The sequence below is a fragment of the Loxodonta africana genome, chromosome 1 (assembly GCF_030014295.1).
Source record: "Loxodonta africana isolate mLoxAfr1 chromosome 1, mLoxAfr1.hap2, whole genome shotgun sequence".
Classification (NCBI taxonomy): domain Eukaryota; kingdom Metazoa; phylum Chordata; class Mammalia; order Proboscidea; family Elephantidae; genus Loxodonta; species Loxodonta africana.
Window position 1 is genome coordinate 19602464 of NC_087342.1, and position 17583 is coordinate 19620046.

At 43.9% G+C, this 17583-nt stretch overlaps 1 protein-coding gene across 3 annotated transcripts in view; it reads left to right on the forward strand.

Annotated features, from left to right (window-relative positions):
• The window catches only part of XXYLT1 (xyloside xylosyltransferase 1), a 240075-nt gene that overhangs the window by 79127 nt on the left and 143365 nt on the right, over positions 1-17583 (forward strand). The gene's annotated exons all lie outside the window — the stretch shown is intronic.

A 17583-nucleotide genomic window follows, 5' to 3' on the forward strand; every position in this document is an offset into this window, starting at 1 on the left:
TCTTGTCATCAATCTCCCCCTGGTCTAGGAGCTTCTCAATGCAGGGACCAGAGGCCCAAAGGACGCACTGTTCTTCTGGCTCTTCTTTCTTGGTGGTATGAGGCCCCCCATCTCTTTTTTCGCTTTTTTCTTTTATATCTCAAAAGAGATTGACTCAAGGCACAACCTAATCTTGTAGACTGAGTTCTGCCTCATTAACATAACTGTCTCTAATCCTGTCTCATAAACATCTTAGAGGTAGGATTTACAATACATAGGAAAATCACATCAGATGACAAAATGGTAGACAATCACAGAATAGCCAAATTGACACACATTTTGGGGGGACATAATTAAATCCATAACAGCCCCTTTGGTGGATTTTTCATATCAGTTATTGAACTCTTTAACTCCAGAATTTTCATTAGGTTCTTTTTAAAAAAGTTCTTCCTCCTTATTGAGAATCCTTATTAGTTCGTTGTTATCATACTTTCCTTTAATTCTTTAGACATAGTTTCCTTCAATTCTTTGGACATACTTATAATAGTTGCTGTGAATCCATTGGTCTGCTAAATCCAACATCTGGATACATTCAGAGATAGTTTCTATCGACTACTCCCCTTCTCATCCCCCAGCATGTGTCACACTTTCCAGTTTCTTTACATGTCTTACAATTTTTGTTGAAAACTGGACATTTTGGTTAGTGTATTGCAGCAACTCTAGTTTCTGTTATTTTCCCCCTGATGATTTTTGTTGTTGCTATATTATTTGTTTAAACAAACAGAACAGTAACTTGGTTGGGATAAATCTGTGAAGACTTTTTTACTTGCAGTATGTAACCACTGATATCTCTGCTCAATATTTTTTTTTTTAATTATTGTATTTAGCCTGTCCCTGGCCTGGATTCCTAGGGGCTGCCCCTGTATCTGTGTAGCTTAGTGGTCAGCCAGTGATTGCACAGAGGTTGTGTCAAACATCTTGAGCCAGTAAAGCTTTTGTTCTCTGCCAGTGGATCTGAGGCACAAATACTTCTGATTGTTGTTTTCCTTTGGTTGGTTTCTAGAATGCTGAGGTGGTTGTTGTTTTATCCTATAAATAGTTGTTTTTTAGGGGAAGGATTTACCAGTTTCTTCACTTGCTCATAGCTGAAAATCTCACCTGCACTGACTTTTGATTTTATTTGTTTTTCATATAACTAAATGAGGAAAAGATTATTTATTATTTGGTACTTCATAGCTATGGGACTTTGAGTTGGTCACATATGTTCTAGGTCTTGGTTTCCTCATGTAAAATAGGAATAGTATAGTACTTAATTCCTAAGGTTCTTGGGAGGTTTGAGTAAGCCAGTCAGTGGAAAGTGTTCAGCATAATGTCTTGTACATAGGAAGTGCTCAACGCATGTGAGGTATTATTGTGTGAAGAAATTTAGCATCAGAGAGATGAAGTAACTTATTCAAGATCACACATCTAGTGAGATCCAGAGTTACAGCAGAACTTGGACCCAGGCCAGCCCAGTGCCACTCTACCAGGCTGTATCTCTTGGTTCTGAGATGTCAAGTTAAGTCATAGAATGTTTGAATAAGTGTTTGATATTTACACAAGCTTGGCTATGAAGGGAGGTCCAGAATTGGAATGACAACTGAAAAAGTTTTTTCCCTTTCAACCCCAAGATTCTATGATTCGGAGGTAGTGCAAAATGGACAGAAATGGGAGCAAGCAGTTTTAGCTAAGGAGCTTAGAGCTGAAAAAGGCCTCATTGAACACGTATTACTGGGAATCAGTGTCTCAGATTCCTGAGGATCTAAGGACCAAGAGACATCTTTGGCCTTTAGTTCACAAAATGCTTGGCAGAGCTCACTTCTCCAGGGTCTTTGCAGGAGTCTGGATTTCTGGAAGTTTCCCTGGAGATCAGAGTGCCTTACGTCACTGTCTGCCCAACTCAGGAAACTAGAGGAGACTGCAGAAGAAAGTTTGCAGATCAGATAGAGCCGCTGCTGGAATGCATGGCCCCCATTGTCCCTGCTGCCCCTCAGTCTTCTCTTCTGGCCAGCACAGAGGATTGTTTCAGCCTGTTTCCTGGATTTCATTCCCCAAGGACTAAAGGGCAAGTCCTACACTTGTGGTTAGCTGTCTAGGGATAATTTCTATTAACTATACTTTTGAGAGATAAATGAATTTAATTCTATTTCCTAGAATTTTTTCCTTCATGAAAGTGGTATCGCTGGGATCACAAATTTCTGAGGATCAGGTGTTTACTCTTATATCTAAATTTAGAACCCAGGAAACTCTTTGAGGTGCTGTTGAACTCACATCCTTGGAATGTGTTTCATATGACAGTGGTTTGCTTTAGTAGGGCCTCTATCAGTGAGACGTGATGTTTGTTTTGTTTTGTTTTGTTTTTTTATTTGGGGGTAAAAGATTGACAAGAAACAAGGATACCTCTTTGAAGTGTTTAGTGAAAAAGGGAAATTTTAAATATTTCCTTGACAGTCATCTAATTTGTAAGTACTTGACTTTGTTGATCATGTCCAGGCACATCCTTAGCCCTGAATATTCCCGTAGTATTAGGAACATGTTCACTGGAATGCAGCTGGCATCATTCATGCTGGCTGCCAATGAAAAAAGTTTCCATCCACTGGGACTCTACCTCAATTTGCTCAGAAAACGATTAAAATAAAAAAATGTAGGGAAATCGTTTCCAGAGCCGGAAACCCATTTCTCTCCCCTTTTACATGTCTTTTTTTTTTTTTTTTTTTTTCACATGTGTGGCTCTTGAATTGACTCCAATAAACTTTAGGACAAAATATTAGGAAGATATTGCCTCTCTGATGGATTTACTATATTCATATGGCTCTTCTTGGTGCTACACAGATAATTTGAAAATTTCTGAAAAAAAAATTGAGCAGAGGTAATGGTGGTGGAGGCAGAAATCAAGAGAAGGGACACAGAAGAGAAGGTTGGGGGAAGTCTGAGGCAGACCTTCAGCCGATATTACCAGTGAGAGGACTCAGGTAGATAGAGGAATTATCATCAGGCCTTTACTCGCTCACTTATTCGTTCAGCAAAGATTGAGTTCCAACTGTATGCCAAATCCTGCCCTAGGTACCAGGGACACAGGGGTTAGAAAAACAGATGTGGTTTGTGTCGTCGTAGAATGTACAGTTTAGCACTGAAGATAGATGTTAATCAGACAATTGAAGAGACAGTTAATTAATTGCAGCTGTGATAAGGACCATGAAGGAGAACTACAGGTGCTTTGAGACTGGGTCTCAGGTAAATCCAACCTAAACTCCGTCAGGCAGGTGGTAGGAAAGACTTCCTTGAGAGGGTAACATTTGAGGTGAGACTGATGGATGGGTGGGATTCAACCGGGTCAAGAGGCAGAGGAAGAGTGGCACAGGCTGGGAGCATAGTGAACATAAAGGCTTTTCGAGTGGAAGGAGCTTGATGCGCCCTATAAACAAGCCTAGCCAGTGTGGCTGGAGCACAGGGAGCCACGGACCAAGGCTGAGGGGCAGGTGGGGTTGGGCCATGCAGCGCCTTCAGGGCCATGCTGAGGATTTGGGACTTTATCTTGAGGACAGTGGGATATGCAGTTATTGATAAAATTTTAAGCAAGGGAGTAACATGGTTTGCATTTTCATGCCATGACCTAAGTGCTTTTTTTATACATTCTTTTCTGGGGTGGACATGAAAGCTGGTCTGGCCTTGGAGCACATTGAAGCCCAGTAAAGAGTTCTGTCTGTGGAACTGTGACCAGGGAACCAGCATTGCATGGTTTCGAAGAAGAGGATGACAGAGTCCAAAGACTAGCTCTGTGGTGGCTTTGAAGTTCTGTGGAAATTTACCATGTACCAGAAGGTGGCTGAGGAAGCTGGTCCAGGCATTTAGGAGACAAGTGACTTAGACTTCTTAAGTGAGAGGAGAGGCTTAGTGTTCTTGGCAGGTGTCAGGGGATCATGGAGAGGGAAAGCTGTAGTCTACAGCCTTCAGTGCTTGTGTGCACAGGGAGTAGGGGATGTCCATAGGAAAACAGAGTGCTTGCAAATCTGAGCAGAAGCGATTGAGGAGAGGTGGGGAGAGGAGAGACAGGGGCTCCTGGGGCTCATGAAAGGACAGAGGGGTACCCAGAAGTGGGGGTGGTTATGTGACCCTCCTTTTTAGAGATATGAGTTAGGGCTCAGTTGCAAGAATTCAGGAAGGACCTTGAGGAAGAAAGTGAAGATACTGTCTCCGCTGCATCCCTCAGCATCCAGAGGGTGGATTGATCTGCCACTCAGACCAGGTCAGCCAGCTCCAGTAACTACATGACCTCAGACTGAAGGGCTAATTTGTACCACAGCTCCAAAATCAGAAAGCTGATTTTTATAGATCAGCACAAACTGACCTCATCACCCATGATCATACAGTGACCTCAAAGATCAAAATAAAAACAGAAAAGCACACACACACACACACACACACACACACACACACACAAAACCCAGATCTCAGCTTTGCTTCCAATGCAGGACCCAGAGCTCTCAGTGACTTGCTTTCTGCTCAGGACTCTGTCTCATGATGTTGCTTCTGGAGAGTGTCCCCTCTGTATCTTTATTCCCCCCCGCCCCTTTCCACTGCAGATGTGCTTAAACTTTCTTGTTTTGCTAATCACAGTATCGTGATGGAACATTCCCCAAGTGAGCTGCTTTTTCCATTCTTTATTCTTTCAAGTTCAAAGACATCGAGTGTTCCAAAACCCTGATTGTTCTCTGTTTCCCAGAACAGACCTTTCCCCCAATACTCCAGTGCTTCCCATTCTTTCTTTTCTTTTTTTCACTTTTCTTTCCTTTCTTATTCTTTTTTCCTTTAATGGTGTCAAGGTCATTTGTTAGGTGTCACTGCTCTGCAAAAATCTAGATGTAAAAGGATGTCAAGCCCTCCTCCTTGCTTATGACTTCTCATCTGTATAGTCTATAAAAGGAGCTGTAAAAAATACCCAACGTTTGGGAAAATGAAACTGAAAAGATTATATAAGACACAAAGGATAAAATAGAAAACTTAAAAAAAAAATGTAGAATGTTTATTGGTAAAGATAAGAATGATTTGACATGAAGGGAGAATATCTTAGAGAGAGAGGGAGGAAGAAAGGGAGACAGAGAAAGAGAGAGAGAGAAATTGATTATTCCAAGGGATTGGCTTACATAATTGTGAGATTGGCGAGTCCAAAATCTGTAGGTCAGGTGGCAGGCTGGAGACTTCTGCAGGCTTGTGTCCCAAGTTCCCAAGGTCGGGTAACGGGAAAAGTGTGGAGTCCAGAGAGACAGCGAGTTCTGCCAGAGTACCTATTTATAGTCTGGGAGCAGACCATACTCTAAGGAAATGCCCTTTTCAACTGATTGATTGATTACATATGGAAGGTGATTACATTATGGACTAGCAACTAGTCTAGTGTTTGGCCAAACCACCGGGAATCATACATAGCCCAGCCAAGATGACACATAAAATTAGCCATTGAGAAAACTTCAAGTTTTTTTCTTAACTGAAGTATCACTTTTTTCAGAATTAGTCAATTCCCAGAATATTTTCCTAGCCTAAAGTATCTATGCTAGATTCAAATATTGGAGTTTTATAAGCTGTGTGTAGGGATGGGAAGGGTTCTGTTGATTGTCCAGTGAGACCTGAAGGGGAATGACCTTATTTCTGGGTAGGATGACCTGGATCAGATAGACTCGTTGGGCTGCTTGGGGGGTTAAAAGCCATTTAAAGGGTTTTCCCCAACTTCCAGAATTAGAAGGCCATATGTTAAGGCAGCCTGAGGGTACTGTAACAGCCAGTGAGGGGAGCTGGAATTTTCATCACGTTTTCAGGCAAAGGTAGCGAAGACCACTACTAGTCAATAAGCCCCTTGTTATTATCTAATGGTGTTTGACAGCTTGAAATCCAAAGGACATCAACTGAGATATGGAGGGTGCCACACATGTGCTAAAGACCATTCTTTATTCCATACTTAGTATTTTTGGAAGGTGCTATCTGAAAGATTTGTGTAGTCTGTCATTTAGAAGCAAAGCAGTCACCAAGCTTGGCCATTGTTCCTTTGAAATAAATTAACTCATTGTTAATAAGAGAACCAAATTAGGGGGCCTACTCGGGTAGAATTGGTACAGGACTCATCTATTTATCTAGCTCTGATGGACATCTTTGTTTTTGGTGGGCCTTGTAGGACAATTATGGAGATTAAATTATTTATCTAACTAGAAAGTGTTATACAAATTAGACCATTAGTTTTTCTTTCCTTCTTTTTCTCCTTCTCCCTCTCTAGATTATAAACTCATCCTGTCTTCTAACAAAAAATTTACTTCCCAGAACTTAGAATGGTCCTCCTCTCACAAAAGGAAGTGGGTCACACAGCCTGTTAACTCTGAGAAGTCTCAGGCCTTCAAGCTTTTTCCGGCCGTTCAGTCCCACACTAGTTGCCTTCAAGCGTTGGAGTGTTGACGGATGGAGTCTGAGTTAGCGCCAAATTACCCCTTCCCTGGGGACTGGAGTGGAACAAATTTGGGTCCTGGGTTCCTTGTTCCTTCTTGTTTGCAACCATAGCAGAGCCTTCACCCCAGTATGGAGGGACTTCAGTCCCCTGGATTCCTAGAAATAACCTGATTTCTTTGGACTCTTAGAAATGAGGCCCTCTCCTAGTGGCCACAGCAGGTAGAAGCCAATTTCTTAAGAGAGCCCAAGAGCAGACTAGTGCCAGCACACCCATCCCAGCCTGAATCCCAAGAGTTCAGTGGGAGGCAGACAGTGAGTGGAACAGGGTAATGAATTCAGACCTAAAACGTGAACCTCATCCTAACTGCTACTAACTGGTTATGTGAGCTTCACCATTTATTTGTCCTCCTTGGGCCTCAGCTTCTTGATTTGTAGAGTGGGGATAATATTATGTTCCTCGCAGAGCTATTATTGAAAATAAAAGAGCTGAAGTGCAAAAAAACATCTTAGAAGTAATAGCAACATAGTTAATGTTTTCTACTCTCTCTGGATTTTGAGTCTTTTATCCTTGGGCCATGTTTTAGCACCAGACACATTAGAAGGTTCTCAGTAAATTTTTGGGGGGTTCAGAGAGTTGTTTTGACAGCCCCACCAGAGGTTTGAATTTTGACCTTTTATGGGAAGGGAATTGTTATTGTTGGGGGAAAAAATAGATTTTACACAAAGGGATGAAAAATGTAAGGTCTTTGGTTGCTCCTTTTTTTTTTTTTTTTTAAATTTCCTTCCTTCCACCATTGACTTTGCATTAAGATCTTCACTCTCTTGATGGTGAAAGCAGACCTTGGCTTATTTTCTTTCTAAGTTTCCAGGGGGAAGAAGAATGAAAAGCCAACAGGATGTTTTCTCTGCTGCAGAGCTGTTTTCAGGCTCTTGGCAGTGGGAGCAACACCCCGTGATCATCCAGTGAGTCTGGTTCTGCGGCTGGGGGTCTTGCCTACGTAAACACGGGGCTAAGTGATTGATTTGAGGGAGTGGTTTGAGACTTAGAAGGTTTAGAATGGTGATCTAGTCCCTTGTGTAAGAAAAGCTAGCATTATTACTTTAATAAATAGCTTCCCTTATATAGTTGTCCTTGTAGGATAACAACAGCAGCAGGAGGAGCAGCTGTTATATCTGGTATTTATTGAGCAATTTCTCTTGCTAACCGCTATTCTAGGAGTCCCTGGGTGGTGCAAATGGGTAAGCTCTTGGCTGCTAACCGAAAGGTTGGAAGCTCGAGTCCACACAGAGGTGCCTTGGGAAGGAAGGCCTGGTGATCTATTTTTGAAAAATCAGCCATTGAAAACCCTCTGGAGCATACATAGTTCTACTCTGATGCTCTTGGGGCCACCATGAGTCAGAATCTACTCGACTGCAACTGGCATGACCACTCTCCCGAGTGCTTTATGTGTGTTAACTCCTAATCCACACAGCCACCATGTAAGGTAGGAAGCTGGTTCTGTTGTTATTCCCATCTTCAAGGTGAGAAAATCCAGCACAGAGAAGCAAAACAAGTTGCCCATGAACACACCTCTGGTTAAGTGGCTTGGCTGGCACAATATTTGGGAAGGTGACTACAAGGAATCAGAGGTCTTGGATTAATGAGAATATATGTAAGGTGACTTTCACAGAATCTGTCACAGGCAAGAACTGAATAAATGGCAGTTTTCAATCCTACTGGTTTGGAATTGGACTGGAGAAGTAGGGTATCTCTTGAGCTAGGTAGAAAGTGTGTTTGTAGCAGCATATCCCTTTGGAAGTCCTGGGGGTCCAGGACTGTCAAGAAAAATACTAAAGATCATTAGGAAATAACCTCTGAACATAGTCTGTAAGCTTAACCATTGTCTGTGAAGAAATCAGATACTTCATTCATCTCCCCATGCATTTCCATGTACAGTGTAGTGGTTAGGGTACGAGCCAAGGAGGAGAGCTGCACGGGTCAAACCCCAGCTCTGCCAGTTACCACCTGAGGGTATGCCACTGACCCCACTCCAGGCTGAGGCTTGCTCATCTGTGAAATGAAGAGAATAATAATATCCCCAGCTCAAGGGCTGTTGTGCTAACCAAATGAGCTTATACACAGGAAGAGCTGGAAACAATACTCGACAGATGGTAAGCACTCAGTGTTCACTCCTTGTACTTTTTTTGTTGACATTTATTATTATCCTGTACCTATTTAATCCCCTGCCATATTCCTCACAGAACATGAGATGTTTACTAAAATAACACAAAATTAAAACAAGCAAACAAACAAACAAGCAAAAAACCAAATAGAGACTCAGGATCACGGGGCAAATATATAGAAGATGAAAGTATAGACCTCATAAAAAAAAGATATAAAGACATACGTAGCAACAAAGTGGATTGACACAGTGGCTGCAACAATGGGCTCAAGCATAACAAAGATTGTGAGGATGGTGCAGGACCGAATAGTGTTTTATTCTGTTGTACATGGGGTCACTATGAGTCGGAAATGACTCAGTGGCACCTAACAACGATCACGGTTGCAATAGAAGATCTTTAGATTCAATTCCTTGCTTCCCAGCAGCCAGTGCAAAAGGGAGGTTGTCATCATTACGTCGCTGTAACTAACTCATTGCCATCGAGTCGATTCCGACTCATAGTGACCCTATAGGACAGAGTAGAACTGTCACGTAAGGGTTTCCGAGTGGATTTGAGCTGCTGACCTTTTGGTTAGCAGCTATGGCTCTTAACTGCTACGCCACCAGGGTTTCCCATCATTACATAGCCATCGTTATCAGAAAGAAGGAAGCCAACCAAATCCTTAGGAGAGGCAATGTTTCCCAAATATTGTCTTCTAAAAGAAATTAGCACCTGTATTTCTCTTTCATTAGGGAAAACACCAGGCCCACAGATGGGCTTTTGTTCACTGTCCACGCATACGCTGGGGATGACTCCACCATTCCTTCTCCACTTCTTCATCTCTCACGCCGTGTGCTCTGCACCCGAAGTCTTCTGCCTAAACTTAGTTCTGTGACGTCACTTGGATATTTTGTATTTGTGTGTGCTCAACCCTCATTAACCAAGCAGAGGTGAACCATGTCACTTACTTTTTTATAGCTAAATATCTTACATGACTTCAGCTTTGAGAACCTCCTATGAGCAAAATCCTGTGACAGGGATAGGGTTCTGGCCCTTTATCCTAGGAGTCCTTGGGTGGCACAAATGTTTAAGTGCTGGACTATTATCCAAAAGGTTGGTGGTTCTAACCCAGCTTCCAAAAGGTCACAGCCTTGAGAACCCTAAGGAGCACATTTCTACTCTGTACACTTGGGGTCACCATGAGTTGGAATCAACTCCATGGCAACTGACAACAGTTTCTCCTAGAGAGTGGCAGCATTGCCTTTGTTCCTGGTGAGCGGGTGTGCAGTTGCAGGGTTGGGCCGCTGTGGATGCCTTTCCAATCTGCTTTCGGTGTGTGTGGAGCTGCTGGGCCTGTGAACCTGGTCCCGTTTGCAGTGGCACTTGCTGGTCTGGTGCTCCTGGCCAGACGGGTCACATTGTGCTCTTGTGAGGGCTGGAGGGGCCCTTATCTGTTTGTTTGCTTATTTCCAAGGGCAACCAGGAAGAGGAATGCAGCCCCCATAGACAGAAAACGGAACAGGAAATTGTTCAAAGGGAATGATGAAATGAGAAACGCAGCAGGAAACAGCTCGGAAATCAGCGGAGCTGCAGTACAATGGGCGGCAGTCATGAGGGCCAGGCAGACCAGGGGCATAAATCATCCCCGAATCTTTGGGACTCCTTCCTCGTTGGCCCTGACCAGCCAGCTCTCCAGGATGGATGTGGCCTCTCCTGTGGCTGAGACATGTTTGTGGCACTCCCTTCCCGTGGCTTCAACAAAGACACCAGGCTCTGGAGTCAGAGGTGAATCTGTGGGGCTGAGGCCATACCTGCCAGGTGTGCCGGCTGTGCCAGGTGTGTTGTGTGGCTGCCTCTTCCCTGCTCCTCTTCTGCTCCATCCCATCAGCTTCCTAGTAACAAAATACCACAAAGTGAGTGGTTTTAAAGAACAGAGACGTGTTGTCTCACAGTTCTGGAGACTGGAAATTCACATCGGGCCATTGGCCATGTAGATTCCTTCTGCGAGCTCTAACACTGCCTCTCTCTAGCTTCTGGTGGATGTGTTTCCACATGGTGTCTTCTCCCTGGGTGACTGTCTCCGTGGCTCTTCTGCCCTTTTATAAGATGCCACTCAAAAGGGGTTAAAATCAAAAAAAGAAACCTGTTGTCGTTGAGTGGGTTTTGACTCATAGCAACCGTATTGGACAGGGTAGAACTGTCACCATAGGGTGTCCACATGTTGGATTTGAACTGCTGACCTTTTGGTTAGCAGCCAAGCTCTTACCCACTGTACCACCAGGGCTCCAAAAGGAATTTGGACCCACCATACCTAATTTATCATACCGATAACAAAAGAAAACTCCAATTTCCAAACAAACTCACATTCACAGGTATAGGGGTTAGAACTTCAGCATACCTTCTTTGGGGAGACACAATTTAATTCCTAACACCCCCTTTCACTGTAAGGTCAAGGAGTGGTGTCCAGGTCCCCTTGAAGCCCCAGACCAGTCCTTGATGCTGCTCAGTTCATTTCTATGTCTCGCTTAGGGTTCCATCTCTCTGCTTTACCCTAGTCCTGCCCCTTCCACAGCATGGAGTCCTGGCCTGCAGCCACCCTGTGTGTAAGGTGAGACAAAGCAGGGGAGAGCGGTTGAAGAGCAGGATACAGGGCCATGCTGAGAATTGGGGACTTTATCTTGGGGACAGTGAGTTTTGTAGTCATTGATAGAATTTCAAGCAAGGGAGTAACATGGTTTGTGTTTTCATGCCATGACATAAGTGCTTTTTCATATATTCTTTTCTGGAATGGACCTGAAAGATGGCCTGGCCTTGAGGATTCCCATGGAGCACATTGAAATCCAGTGAAGAGTTCTGTCTGTGGTACTGTGATCAGGGAACTAGCATTGGATGGTTTCGAAGAAAAGGATGACAGAGTCCAGGGACTAGCTCTATGGTGGCTTTCAAGTTCTGGGGAAACTTATCATGTACCAGAAGGCGGCTGAGGAAGCTGGTCCAGGCATTTAGGAGACAAGTGACTTAGACTTCTTAAGTGAGAGGAGAGGCTTAGTGTTCTTGGCAGGTGTCAGGAGATCGTGGAGCCTTCTACAGCCTTCAGCGCATGTGTGCTTAGGGAGTAAGAGATGTCCATAGGAAAACAGAGTGCTTGCAAATCTGAGCAGAAGCGATTGAGGAGAGGTGGGAAGAGGGGAGACAGGGGCTCCTGGGGCTCGTGAAAGGACAGAGGGATACCCAGAGGTGGGGATGGTTATGTGACTCTCCCTTTTAGCTCTACTCTGATGCACATGGGGCTGCCATGAGTCAGAATCTACTTGATGACAACTGGCTTTGGCCACTATTCTAAGTGCTTTATGTGTGTTAACTCCTAATCCACACAGCCACCGTGTAAAGGTAGGAAGCTGGTTCTGTTGTTATTCCCACCTTCAAGGTGAGAAAATCCAGCACAGAGAAATGAAGCAACTTGCCCATGAACACACCCCTGGTTAAGTGGCTTGGCTGGCGCAATATTTGGAAAGACGGTCAGTAGGAATCAGGGGTCTTGGATTAATGAGAATATATGTAAGGTGACTTTCACAGAATCTGTCACAGGCAAGAACTGAACAAATGGCAGTTTTCAATCCTACTGGTTTGGAATTGGACTGGAGAAGTAGGGTATCTCTTGAGCTAGGTAGAAAGTGTGTTTGTAGCAGCATATCCCGTTGGAAGTCTTGGGGACCCAGGACTGTCAAGAAAAATACTAAAGATCATTAGGAAATAACCTCTGAACATAGTCTGTAAGCTTAACCATTGTCTGTGAAGAAATCAGATACTTCATTCATCTCCCCATGCATTTCCATGTACAGTGTAGTGGTTAGGGTACGAGCCAAGGAGGAGAGCTGCACGGGTCAAACCCCAGCTCTGCCAGTTACCACCTGAGGGTATGCCACTGACCCCACTCCAGGCTGAGGCTTGCTCATCTGTGAAATGAAGAGAATAATAATATCCTCAGCTCAAGGGCTGTTGTGCTAACCAAATGAGCTTATACATAGGCTTATACACAGGAAGAGCTGGAAACAATACTCAACAGATGGTGAGCACTCAGTGTTCACTCCTTGTACTTTTTTTGTTGACATTTATTATTATCCTGTACCTATTTAATCCCCTGTCATATTCCTCAGAGAACATGAAATGTTTACTAAAATAACACAAAACTAAAACAAACAAACAAACAAAAAAACAGACTTAGGACCAAGGGGCAAATATATAGAAGATGAAAGAATAGACCTCATTAAAAAAAAAAAGATACACGTAGCAACAAAGTGGATTGACACAGTGGCTGCAACAATGGGCTCAAGCATAACAAAGATTGTGAGCATGGTGCAGGACTGGGGAGTGTTTCATTGTGTTGTACATGGGGTCACTATGAGTCCAAGTGACTTGACAGCCCTAACAAGATCTTCAGATTCAATTCCTTGCTTCCCAGAAGCCAGTGCAAATGGGAGATTGTCACCATTACATAGCCATCATTATCGGAAAGAAGGAAGCCAACCAAGTCCTCAGGGGAAGCAATGTTTCTGAAGTATTGTCTTCTAAAAGAAATAAGCACCTTTATTTCTCTTTCATTAGGGAAAAACACCAGGCCCACAGATGAGCTTTTGTTCACTGTCCACACATACGCTGGGGATAACTCCACCACTCCTTCTCCACTTCTTCATCTCTCATGCCATGTCCTCTGCACGGAAGACTCTGCCTAAACTTCGTTCTGTGACGTCACTTGGATATTTTTTGTGTGTGCTCAACCCTCATTAGCCAAGCAGAGATGAAGCTTTCTGGGGAGAGCAGGGTAGGCTTCCCAAGCTGGTCTAAAAATGGCTTGAGAGATGGTGAAAGGACTGGCTTAGGTTTTATGATGGCGAGGGGGTACGACTGGGGTGAGGGTTCCCATGGCATATAGGCTGGGGCTTGCGTGGTTTGAACATCCTGCTCGTGCCAAAGGTGGAAGTACCCAGTCTTCCCTATCGGCTTCCTCAGATGTGGGGCAGAAGGGGAAAAGGGTAGCATAGGCCTTAGAAATTGTCGGCAGTCAAACATCAAAGGTGGAGATAGGCTATTATACCCCTTTTAATTTATTATCTATTGAGGTAAAAATGTGCATATAGTGAAATGCACACATCGTTAAGTGCATAGAACAATTAGTTTTGACAGATGTATACACCCCTGAAACAAATACCTTAATCAAGACATACAGTATTTCCATCCCCCAGTTTTTTATCGTTATAAAGATATAGATAACACATCATTTGCCAATTCAAGATTTTTCACATGTATAATTTAGTAACATCAGTTACGTTAATCTTGCTGTGCATTGTTGCCAGTATCCATTGCCAAATTTTCCATCACCATAAACAGCTACTACTAAGATATTTTTTTTTATTACTCTTGGCCCTGAACTTGTGTGGTTGGCTAACACAATGCCAGTGCATGTCTTCATATCTGTTCCCATTAAATTTCACCAGGTTTGGTTTGGCTCATTGATCCTGCTGCTCCAGGTTGTTCCAGACCCTGATTGCTTTGCCCTTCCCACTCACCACTCTGTGCCTCTGTTTCATGACCTTAACAAAGCTGCCAGGTATGCTTCTCTATCTTCTTATAAGTCCTTGTTACGGGTTGAACTGTGTCCATCAAAAATGTGCATCAACTTGGCTAGGCCATGATTCCCAGTATTGTGTGATCGTCCACCATTTTCTGATCTGATGAGTTTATCCTATGTGTTGTAAATCCTAACCTCTATGATGTTAATGAGGCAGGATTGAGTATACAGGATTAGGTTGTATCTTGAGTCAGTCTCTTTTGAGATATAAAAGAGAGTTGGTGGGCAGGGGGGGCACTTAATACCTCCAAGAAAGAAGTGCCAGGAGGGAAGTGCATCCTTTAGACCCAGAGTCCCTGTGCTGAGAAGCCCCTAGACCAGGGGAAGTTTGATGACAAGAACCTTTCCCCAAAACCGACAGAGAGAGAAAGCCTTCCCCTGGAGCTGGCACCCTGACTTTGAACTTTCAGCCTCCTAAACTGCGAGAGAATAAATTTGTTTGCTAAAGCCATCCACTTGAGGTATTTCTGTTATAACAGCTCTAGATAACTAAGACAGTCCTTGATGATAATATTTTACAAAAGAAAACTGAAGAGGGCATCCTGAATTCCTTCACTGGAGGTCCTTTTCAGCTTCTATTCCAGGGGCTAGGGAGAAAAGTGTGGTTAGACACAGCCCATACCTTTGGGAAGCTCACTGCCTAGTGAACATCACAGACATGCAAGTGACTAAACATACATAATAGAATTATGAGAAAATAATACTGTAAGGGTGCAAGCAATTCTGCACAGGCAGTCAGCAAAGTCTACAAAAAGGAGGTGCCATTTGTACGGGGTCTTGAAGGGTGAGGAGCAGTTTGGCAGGAGGGTCCCTGCTGAAGCCTGAGGAAGGGACAAAGCTTTTCTGAGCAAGACCCTACCCTTTCCTAGAGGAGGAACTCCTGGCTGGGTGTGCTGATGTGAAGGCCCAGAGAGAGAGGGTGGTGAGTGGTCCCTGGCTTGCTGGAGGGTGTGTATCAGCTGTCAACAGGCCTGGAGATTTGTTTCCAGGCAAGGTTTTAGAGCTTCTTCCCATTGGTTCTGAGTGGTTGGCCATGTCCTACATCTAAAATCACATTTTCAGCAGACCCTGTAGCCGTGTGCTCTGTGAGGTAAGGAGTGTTGCCATGGGAACAGTGACTTTTGCCTCTTTGGATTGAGCTATTCATATTGTCATTTCCAACCCAAACTTCTGCCTTTTGCATGTTCAGAGTCCCTGGGCGACCGTAAGGAGTTATCACATGCAGACCGTGGGTGAGATACAAATTCATGACGTACTCTACTCCAGTTCTCCAGCCTTGTCAACATCTTGAGTGAATCTCTTTTGAGTTATAATTCATCCCTAAACATGATGAATTGTACCAGGGTGTTAGACATGGTGCACACTGATGGCTCACAAGTGCAGACTGTTGTGTTTGAGACTGAGCAACGGAACTGGGATTATAGTCAAGACCTGCTTCTTTCATTTTATGCCAGTTATTTTTTTATTCTTAGATTGTGGGGGTGGAGGATGGGCACTAAGGTATCAGAATTACCTGGAGGTAAATCTACCTGAAGGTAGATTTAAAAATTCGATGTAGTCCTCCTCCACCCAAGATTATGTGGATAAGTGCTCGACTAACTGAAAGATTGGTGGTTCAAACTCACCTAGAAGTGCTTCGGAAGACCAGCCTGGTGATCTGCTTCTGAAAGGTCACAGCTTGAAAACCCTGTGGAGCAGTTCTGCTCTGCATCATGGGGTCGCCATGAGTTGAAACTGACTCAATAGTAACTAACAACAGCAAAAACATATAGCCCCCCGTCTTAGTTACCTAGTGCTGCTGTAACAGAAATACCACAAGTGGATGACTATAACAAACAGAAATTTTTTCTCTCACAGTCTAGTAGGCTACAAGTCCAAATTCGGGTATCAGCTCCAGGGGAAGGCTTTCTCTCTCTGTCGGCTCTGGAGGAAGGTCCTTCTGATGCAGTCTTTCCTTGGTCTGGGAGCATCTCAGCACAGGAACCTTCGGTCCAAAGGACTCACTCTGTTCCTAGCACTGCTTCCTTGGTGATATGAGGTCCCCAACTCCCTGCTAACTTCCCTTTCCTTTTATCTCTTGAGAGAGAAAAGGTGACACATGCCATACCCCAGGGAAACTCCCTTTCCATTGAATCGGGGATATGACCTGGGTTTACAATCCCACCCTAATCCTATTTAACATAAAATTACAATTCTACCCTCATCTTCTCTAACATAAACTTACAATCACAAATTAGAGGACAACCACACAATACGGGGAATCATGGCCTAGCTGAATTGATACATACATTTTTTGGGGAACATAATTCAGTCCATGTCACCCCCTCCACCCAAGATTATGGTACAGGATGGGACAGGTGGGTACCTTTTCCCCTTGTAAGGTCATTACTGAAGAATGGAAGTGTTGTTAAAAAAAATGTGTCATATCTTTCGGGTGTGTGGGCAGATCAAATATTGTGCATGTTCACCTCAACCATGACTTAACTTCAGCTACCACCTGTATGCTGATGACTTTGTTACTAGTGAGGCTAGGCTAGGCTGAGCTGCAGTAACAAACACTCCCTGAAAGCCCAGTGGCTTGTAATAAATAAAAGTTTTTTTTTTTTTCACCTTCCACAAGCAAATTTTACTCTGGGCGCAATGGCTCTTTAGGGCTGTTTCCTTCCAAGCAGTGACTCAGGGATCCAGGCTGTTTCCATCCTGGATCTACGCCATCTGAAATACACAGCTTCTGGGGGAAAGGTAGATGAGGTTGTGCAGTGACTTTTCACTACTGTAGTTCAGAAGTGACACCCATCACTTCTGCTCACAGTCTGTTAGCCGGGATCTAGTTTTGTGGCTCCACCTAACTGCCAGGAGCCAGGAGGACAGAGTATGGGTGAATGCTATTAATGTCTGTTACAACTATCTCCACCTGAGACCTCTTTTTAAAAAGTCCACACTCATACCCTGTCTCTGGAAATCACCAACTGAGTATCTCACAGGTAGATCAAAGTCAATGTAGATAACACAGAACTAATTGTCTTCCTTGTCCTAAGTTTGTCCTTTTGTTAGCTTGGTGAATGATGGGTTACCCAAGACAGAAACAGGGGACATCTTGGCCTTCCCTTCCTTCCTCATTCCTCCTATAGACGGTCACTAAGTCTCACCAGTTCCCACTTTTACACATCGCTTGATAGCTTCTGCTCTGTTTCTGTCCATTGGGCTTGTCTTGTGGCCACACTACATGGCCACCCCGGCTGTTAAAATATTGAAATACTTCCATTCTGGTTGCTAAGTTCCCATTGCCCTGTACCCCTGCCACCCGCTTATACTAGTTTGGGAAAGCATCCAGGAGGGGCCGGTGGTAGTTCAGTGGTAGAAGT